We start from the raw sequence: 10049 nt of genomic DNA on the forward strand, positions 1-10049 counted from the left end.
ATAAACTGCGTGCATATTACTTAACTGTACAAAGATCCCACTTGGCCACCACACTCACCAAGAGATGCAACAAAAGCAAAACATTCCCATCACATGCACCAGCTGTGGCATGTTCCACTTTTTCACACAAAAACTAGTCAACTACATCTGCTCCAAATGCAAACAGATGACTCTGATGGAGCAGAGGATCCAACAGCTCGAGCACCGTATTAAGACCCTTAAGGACATTCAGGCACTCGAGCTCTTCTTGGAGACTGCACAACACGCTGCTGTAGATTTGCAGCCTGCATCACACCAACACCACCATGACCATGATCACGAACCTTATGGGGAGATCAACTCAAAGGTAGACAACCCTCAGGCTTGGAAGGAGGTCACCCATAGAAGGAGACACAGGACCAGGCAGCCTCCGCTGAACTCCTCTGCTCAGCTGGATTTACACAACAGAAAAGGTTTTTTTGCTTACGTTGGTAGAAAAAGGAAGAAAAAGGAGGCAATAGGGCCACTGCAAGGAGAAGATGGGGTGATGGTGACAGGGGATAGGGAAAAGGCAGAAATGCTTAATGCCTTCTTTGCCTTGGTCATCTCACAAAAAGAAAGCCATCTTCAACCTCAGCAACATGGAATGGATGAAGGATTGGGGGAAATCCAACCCCAAATAGGGAAACAAGTTGTCCAGGAACACCTGGCCACTCTAAACGAATTCAAGTCGCCAGGGCCAGATCAGCTACATCCAAGAGTATTGAAGGAACTAGCAGAAGTTATTTCAGAACCACTGGCAATCATCTTCGAGAGTTCTTGGAGAACAGGAGAAGTCCCAGCAGATTGGAGGAGGGCGAATGTGGTCCCTATCTTCAAGAAGGGAAAAAAGAACGACCCAAACAATTACTGTCCGGTCAGCCTCACATCAATATCAGGCAAGATTCTGGAAAAGATCATTAAGGAAGTGGTTTGCAAACACTTAGAAACAAATGCGGTCATTGCTAATAGTCAACACGGATTTACCAAAAACAAGTCATGCCAGACTAATCTGATCTCTTTTTTTGATAGAGTTACGAGTTGGGTCGATACAGGGAATGCTGTGGATGTAGCATACCTGGATTTCAGTAAGTCCTTCGACAAAGTCCCCCATGACCTTCTGGCAAACAAACTAGTTAAATGTGGGCTAGACAAAACTACGGTTAGGTGGATCTGTAATTGGCTAAGTGAACGAACCCAAAGGGTGCTCACCAATGCGTCGTCTTCATCATGGAAAGAAGTGACGAGTGGAGTGCCGCAGGGTTCTGTCCTGGGCCCGGTTCTGTTCAACATCTTTATTAACGACTTAGACAAACGGTTAGAAGGCACGATCATCAAGTTTGCAGACGACACAAAACTGGGTGGGATAGCTAACACTCCAGAAGACAGGAGCAGAATTCAAAACGATCTCGACAGACTAGAGAGATGGGCCGAAACTAACAAAATGAAGTTCAACAGGGACAAATGCAAGATACTTCACTTCGGCAGAAAAAATGGAAATCAAAGATACAGAATGGGGGACGCCTGGCTTGACAGCAGTGTGTGCGAAAAAGACCTTGGAGTCCTTGTGGACAACCAAGTTAAACATGAGCCAACAATGTCATGCGGCAGCTAAAAAAGCCAATGGGATTTTGGCCTGCATCAATAGGGGAATAGCGTCTAGATCCAGGGAAGTCATGCTCCCCCTCTATTCTGCCTTGGTCAGACCACACCTGGAATACTGTGTCCAATTTTGGGCACCGCAGATGAAGGGAGATGTTGACAAGCTGGAAAGCGTCCAGAGGAGGGCGACTAAAATGATTAAGGGTCTGGAGAACAAGCCCTATGAGGAGAGGCTTAAAGAGCTGGGCATGTTTAGCCTGCAGAAGAGAAGGCTGAGAGGAGACATGAGAGCCATGTACAAATACGTGAGGGGAAGTCATAGGGAGGAGGGAGCAAGCTTGTTTTCTGCTGCCCTGCAGACTAGGACACGGAACAATGGCTTCAAACTACAGGAAAGGAGATTCCACCTGAACATCAGGAAGAACTTCCTCACTGTGAGGGCTGTTCGGCAGTGGAACTCTCTCCCCCAGACTGTGGTGGAGGCTCCTTCTTTGGAAGCTTTTAAGCAGAGGCTGGATGGCCATCTGTCGGGGGTGCTTTGAATGCGATTTCCTGCTTCTTAGCGGGGGGTTGGACTAGATGGCCCATGAGGTCTCTTCCAACTCTACTATTCTATGATTCTATGATCCCAGTAGGGTGGCCTTTTGCAGTTGGCAGATCGTAATTTTGTCAATGTCTATTGTTTCCAAATGCCGGCAGAGATCTTTTGGCACGGCACCCAATGTGTCGATCACTACTGGGACCACCTGTACTGGCTTCTGCCAAAGTCTTTGAAGTTCAATTTTGAGGTCCTGATAGCGGCTGAGTTTTTCCTGTTGTTTTTCATCAATGCGACTGTCGCCTGGGATGGCAACATCAATGATCCAAACCTTTTTCTTTTCCACAACTGTGATGTCTGGCGTGTTGTGTTCCAGAACTTTGTCAGTCTGGATTCGGAAGTCCCACAGTATCTTTACCTGTTCATTTTCCAATACTTTTGCAGGTTTGTGATCCCACCAGTTCTTTACTGCTGGCAGGTGGTACTTGAGGCATAAGTTTCAATGAACCATTTGAGCCACATAGTTGTGCCTCTGTTTGTAGTCTGTCTGTGCGATTTTCTTACAGCAGCTGAGGAGATGATCAATGGTTTCGTCAGCTTCCTTGCACAGTCTGCATTTTGGATCATCAGCTGATTTTTCGATCTTGGCCTTAATTGCATTTGTTTTGATGGCTTGCTCCTGGGCTGCAAGGATCAGGCCTTCTGTCTCCTTCTTCAGTGTCCCATTCGTGAGCCAGAGTCAGGTCTTCTCCTTATCAACTTTTCCTTCAATTTTGTCAAGGAACTTTCCATGCAATGTTTTGTTGTGCCAGCTGTCAGCTCTAATTTGTAGCGCGGTTTTCTTGTACTGATTCTTTGTCTGCTGTGCTTTGAGGAGTTTCTGATTTTTGACTTCAATCAAAGCAGGTTCTTCACTTTGCTTTACATATTCTGCCAGGGCATGTTCTTCTTCTTTGACTGCTTGTTTGACTTGTAAGTGTCCTTTGCCACCTGATCTTCTAGGCAATTATAGCCGGTCAACATCACTGCGAGGGTGCAGTGAATGATGAATGGTCATGAGTTTTCTTGTTTTTCTATCCAAATTGTCCAGTTCCGCCTGTGTCCAGTTTATAATACCAACAGTATATCTTATGACAGGTATGGCCCAGGTGTTTATGGCCTTGATGGTGTTGCCTTCATTGAACTTGCTTTTGAGAATTTTTCTGACCCTTTGTGTGTATTCTTTGCTGACCACAGTTTTCACATTATTATTATTATTATTATTAAAGTCACAGAAAAGTCCATAAAATGCACTGCAGCAAATCCAAGTATGTCCTAGAATTAGGACAAAATTGGCTTCGCAAAATGTGATGTGCATTGTAGACACCTGCCCCTGTTGAAGTGCTATAAAGAATCCAGAATGAAGGCTGCCAAAAATGCTCCAAGGACATAGCTGGGTAGCAGACAGCTAACTGGAAGGGATAATTGATCATCTCCACTCTTTAACTGTCACTTTTTTTTTGTTTTGAATTCTCTAGTGCACTGATGTCTCTGCAGGAAATGTACAGTGGTTTGATGCCATGTTCTATATTCAATGTAATCATCGCCCTGGCCTCAAAGCAGTTCCAGAAATGGCAATCTAATCACCCGTGCAGTGAATTCAGTTTCTGCCAAACCAGTTCCGAGCTGCATTATAGTGTCTGTGTAGATGTACCCTAAGATAGGTGGCTGTATCACATGTCTTCAGAAGTAGAGCACTGTGGGCACATGATTTAATTGTGAAGAAACATACTTGGCAATTGCAGAAGTTGTATCCTCCTGGCCTGAGACAGTTCAAGATTATACCTAAACTGTGAACTTGTGTCTTCAGTGAGACTATAGCTCTGTCTGTCATAAGATGATCTGTTTACTGTCTGATCTTTCAACTGATCTCTGTCTTCATTGTGTTCTCTCTCATCTGGTCTATCAGTAGTGCCATGCTCTGTTTTAAAACCAAGATTTGGAATTAGATGGAAAAGAGAAATAAAACATTATTTGGGGCACTGAACCTGAAACCTCCGTACAAGGCCTCACAGTGTTTTCATGTAGCTATTGAATGACATAAGGCACAAAAGACTGATTCAAAAGCCAAGAAGTCAAACAAGAGTCCACTGCCATCACCTTTCAGTCTTGTCCCACTATAAAACAATACCTCCAATCCTGTCTCAGGAAGCGGCCAAAAAGGATAAGATGCCCAACAGAATTAACAGAGACACACTCCCTCTGTCTAGTTCCTGGCATAGTACACCCACCAAAATCCTGGGATACAGTTGCCATAAGTTAACAAGATGTACATACAGTAGAGTCTCGCTTATCCAACGTAAACGGGCTGGCAGAACATTGGATAAGCGAATATGTTGGATAATAAGGAGAGATTAAGGAAAAGCCTATTAAACATCAAATTAGGTTATGATTTTACAAATTAAGCACCAAAACATCATGTTATACAACAACTTTGACAGAAAAAGTAGTTCAATACACAGTAATGCGATGTAGTAATTACTGTATTTATGATTTTAGCACCAAAATATCACGATATATTGAAAACAGTGACTACAAAAATGCGTTGGATAATCCAGAACGTTGGATAAGTGAGACTCTACTGTACTTTATTGCTGTGAGTTTTCCGGGCTGTATGGCCATGTTCCAGAAGCATTCTCTCCTGTCGTTTTGCCCACATCTATGGCAAGCATCCTCAGCGATTGTGAGGTTTGTTGGAATCTAAGCAAGTGGGGTTTATATATATATGGAAAGTCCAGGGTGGGAGAAAGAACTCTTTTCTGTTTGAGGCAAGTATGAATGTTGAAATTGGTCAGCTTGATTAGAACTGAATAGCCTTGCAGCTTCAAAGCCTGTTTGCTTCATGCCTGGGGGAATCCTTTGTTGGATACTTCACTTCAAATCCAAGATAGCACTAATTTAGTCTTTATTTTAATTTCAGATGAGATTTCTAATTAATTTCCAATGGTTAAAAGATAAAGGTTTTCCCCTGACATTAAGTCCAGTCGTGTCGTACTCTGGGGGTTGGTGCTCATCTTCATTTCTAAGCCGAAAAGCCAGCGTTGTCCGTAGAAACCTCCAAGGTCATGTGGCTGGCATGACTGCATGGCGCGCGTTACCTTCCTGCTGGAGCGGTACCTATTGATCTACTCACATTTGCATGTTTTCGAGCTGCTAGGTTGGCAGAAGCTGAGGCTAACAGCGGTAGCTCACTCCGCTCCCTGGAATTGAACCTGTGGCCTTTCAGTATGCAAGTTCAGCAGCTCAGCACTTTAACAGCTTGCGCCACCAGGGACTGCAATGCTTATCTAGTCAAATTTGGCACCAATAAAATTCCTGGGTGTATGCCTTCTCCAACTTGGCAATACAGAGTGGGTAAGATGCCAGTATTTCTGGAAAAATGGCTTGGTTTGCCAAGCTCATTTCCAAATCAAGTGGAAGTGTCTTTGCCCCTCACTAGGAATTTCCAATCTCATCTAAGCAAGGTTCATTTTGGATGTAACCATCAGGAAAGCACACGGCTTCCCAGCTGAACATAGAAAAGTTGCTGCCTGAGCTGGTTCTGGAATCTATTGAAACGAAGCGCTGACATCTGCATGATGAGGAGAAGCATGTTTAAAAGCAAATTGCTATTCACAGTGGCAGCATGAAAAGAGAAACTGCTAGAAAGGAAAGTATATTTAAACAGTGTCTGTGTTATTTAGGAAATTGGAATGGCACACAAAGCTATCGGCTGCTGTGTTTTCTGCATGCCCATGTGTTCCTTTGCTACTGGCTGTTGGGCAGTTACTAGTGAGCTGCTGATGCGGTTCAGCTTATACTGTATTTATTCATGTATAAGTTGACCTCATATGTAATTTAAGGACAGGGTTGAGGACTAGAGCTTTGAATCTCGATATGATCCATGGATCAGTCGAGGATCTTTCTGTGGAAAGGGAAAAACGCCAATGCCATCTCACGGGGCCAACTGCTCCTGGCTGCCACTGCTACCATTTTGCCATCAAGACATTCAAAAAGACCAGAAGCAGTGACTGAGAGCTTGGAGATGTATCAATGCTTCTTTTGGCTTCTTCTGAGATGGACAAAGTTCTCACCATTCACTTCTCAGAAAAGAGATGGAGCCTTTTTAAAATAAGTGTTAAGGTACAGTATCCACCTTGACCCATGGATAAGTGGATTCGGATTTTGGGAGGTTAATTTTTTGTGCAATATTTCTAGACTTCTACATGAGAATATAGGGTAATTCTGCTTATCTCCTTCCTGCTCTGCTTATATTCCGCTTCCCTTGAATATCAAAGAGAAAATTCACACTTGCTAATTCATGAGTGAAGAACAATTATTCAGAGCTATCAGAAAAAGCCTTTAAAAATACAAAGGCATAGCTGTGCCTGGATCATTATGCAAAAGGATTTTGTAGCCGTGCTTATGTAGCTAACTTCTTTCTCTCAGCCTCAAAGGTACAACAAGATCTCATTGGATACCTAGGAATATTCCAACAAAAACCTTTTTTCCATGACATGCTAAATTTTGATATTACAGTAGAGTCTCGCTTATCCAACGAAAACGGGCCGGCAGAACGTTGGATAAGCAAATATATTGGATAATAAGGAGAGATTAAGGAAAAGCCTATTGAACATCAAATTAGATTATGATTTTACAAATTAAGCACCAAAACATCATGTTATACAACAAATTTGACAGAAAAAGTAGTTCAATACACAGTAATGCTATGTAGTAATGACTGTATTTACAAATTTAGCACCAAAATATCACGATGTATTGAAAACATTGACTACAAAAATGTGTTGGATAAGCGAGTATTGGATAAGTGAGACTCTACTGTACTTATTGTTACTACTTTCATCTTTCTAAAGCCAAACCAGGGAAGGGCCATTTAACTCATGGTTTACTTTCTGTGGTCCCTGTGATGTCACAATAAGTCCGCCATTCAAGTGTCATGTCATTTGGCTGCATCTGATCTATCTGTTGTGATGTCATAGGCAACTATGATTTTCATATGCTAGTAAAGGCAAAGGCAAAGGTTTCCCCCTGACATTAAGTCTATTCATTTCCAACTTTGGGGGTTGGTGCTCATCTCCATTTCTAAGACGAAGAGCCGGCATTGTCCATAGACACCTCCAAGGTCATATGGCCAGCATGACTGCATGGAATGTTGTTACCTTCCCACCGGAGCGGTACCTATTGATCTATTTATATTTGCATGTTTTTGAACTGCTACGTTGGCAAAAGCTGGGGCTAAAGCGAAACACCACCCCACTCCTTGGATTTGATTCCACTTAAACATTATGAATATTTTTTGACTGTAAGGACTATTTGATAATGGAGTAGATGTTTTTAAACACAGGCTGGATGACCAACTTCCAGGAGTGCTTTAAGTGTGTCTTCCTATATGGCAGGTGGTCAGAAATATAAATCCTTTCTAGCTCTATGATTATATTCCTTCTGCACTGACTAAATTATGTGATAGGCTACAGAATTATCCATCCAATGTCTGTCAACCTATCAAGCTGTTCCTAGGTTGTATAGAATCTGTGTGGATTGGAAAGAAGACAGCTGAAAAAAGCAAAATGTAGGCTTCATCATATTGGGGCTTATTGCACCTATAAAAGGATGGTGGATTTATGAGTATAGAAATCAGCACTTCCCAGGCTTCCTGTGTATTCCTTGGAATTTAGTATTTTATAGTAGTTGTCATGGATAATATTTATTATTTGTTTTACTCTATTAGATGAAATACTCTTGGAAGAGGCTTTTACATGCACCCCATTCCTCTTTATTAGATTCTCATACATGCATACATCCATACACATAGTGTGCATTTCCATATGGTTTCTCTTCAGATCGTATACATTTTTCACCTTACTTTATATATGCTGTCCTTTAATTTTTATGGGAATTTTTTTTTCACAATATCCCCTGAAACAATAAGTTGCTGGGCAAATGACATACTTGTATGCCATTATAGCCCTCCATTTTTGTCATAGATTTTCCCCACCCAATTCTTTAACATTCTGTATGCAGAAGAACCCAAATTTGGCTCAAATGAGAGGCAAACATTCCTATGGTAACTTCTAATCTTTTAGCAAAGTCTTATATTACAGCTCCCCTGTGTGGACTACTGCTAAATAACACACAGAGGAAGACAAAAAGTATGAAGACATACACAAGCACACATGTATACTGCAATTCATTTTTAAGCCTCCATTGCACTAGTAAAGAATTTCAAAAGGCAAAAATGTTGCATGGAAGTTATTCTTTTACGTCGTGTCATAGCATTGTGGTGCAGAAGGGCACTCTTTTCACACACCCCAACTGTCCAACTTTTTAAGCTACTATTTAAATGTCCAGGATTTTATTTTCTGGCTTCCCTGGTTTTGCTGAAAGCAAAAAAGTACTTTACGTTAAGGGAAGGGAGTGGAGTGGACAGATCTTTGCCCCTCCTAACTCAGTACTAAATATCAGAATATCTAGACATAAAAAGTAGTACTGTTGTTGAGCCATGGACCCCCCCCCCCCAAGAATATTTAGAGATTATTGGAAGACTTCAAGCAATTTATATGATTTTTATTATTATTAAAATGTTTTTTGCGGACCCGGAGTTGTGAAATGTTAAAGCACCAGAGGCCCTGGAATGAACCTAGCAGTAGTTGTAACCTACAAACTCTATCAAATCTAACCCTTCAATAAATGTATAAGCTTGAGATTTTATGTGTAACTTGTATCCTTTATATACTGTGTCAATTCCTAAAAGTAATTTTGCTGTGTCCCTTGATATCTCATTGTTGTCATCCACATCTACTATGGAGACCATAGCTATTCATTTTTAGGTTTTTATTATTATATGTGCGGTTTTCCGGGGATTTTATGTCAGAATTTGTTTGTTTTATGGCGGCATTGATGTTTGCCGTTGTATGTTGTATGTTGAAATCCGCCCTGAATCCCCTTGGGGAGATAGGGTAGAATACAAATCAAGTTTTACTATTATTGTTGGGTTTTTTTTTATGTTTTCTACAACAAGTTGTGCTGTTTCTGGGTTTGCACAATGGTTTCAGGGAAAAATAGACAAGATGTGGCGCAGGCTGTGGTGCAGGATGGTGGGCAGCCTGCTGCAATAAATCACTCTGACCATGAGGTCATGAGTTCGAGGCCAGCCTGTGGCGGGGTGAGCACCCATCAATTAAAAAAAAACAGCCCCTGCTCGTTGCTAACCTAGCAACCCGAATGATAGTTGCATCTATCAAGTAGGAAATAAGGTACCACTTATAAAGTGGGGAGGCAAATTTAACTAATTTACAATGTTGGAATGAGGAAGTGCCGTTACAGTGGATGATGAAGCAGCTGCTTCCCCCTGTGGCCAGAATCGAACATCCCCTCAGGAGAAGGTTAAATTGCCTCTGTGTCTGTCTCTGTCTCGGTTCTATGTGTATATGGGCATTGAATGTTTGCCCTATATGTATATAATGTGATCCGCCCTGAGTCCCCTTTGGGGTGAGAAGGGTGGAATATAAATACTGTAGATAAATAAATAAATAAATATCCTGGCACCCAATAAGTGTATAGTAGCGCCACAGCTACTATATCTGCAGCCTTATTCTTTATTTTTTCGCTTTCTATGCCAGTGTAGTTACACTATTATAGTGCACCAACACAGGGTTCTGGCAAGGGTGTCTGCACCTTACATATTGTACATCGCTTGTGGTCGTTTCTAAAAAAATTAACTTGAACACCTGAGAATGCATGTGGTCAATTATTTAGAAAAAAAGACATTCTATTGGAGAAATATGACAACGTAAGTCAGATTCATGAATTATGATGGCATATGTCTGACTGGAGTCATTATGGTGTAGTGGTT

This window comes from Anolis carolinensis, chromosome 3 (assembly GCF_035594765.1).
Source record: "Anolis carolinensis isolate JA03-04 chromosome 3, rAnoCar3.1.pri, whole genome shotgun sequence".
In the NCBI taxonomy this organism is placed as follows: Eukaryota; Metazoa; Chordata; class Lepidosauria; order Squamata; family Dactyloidae; genus Anolis; species Anolis carolinensis.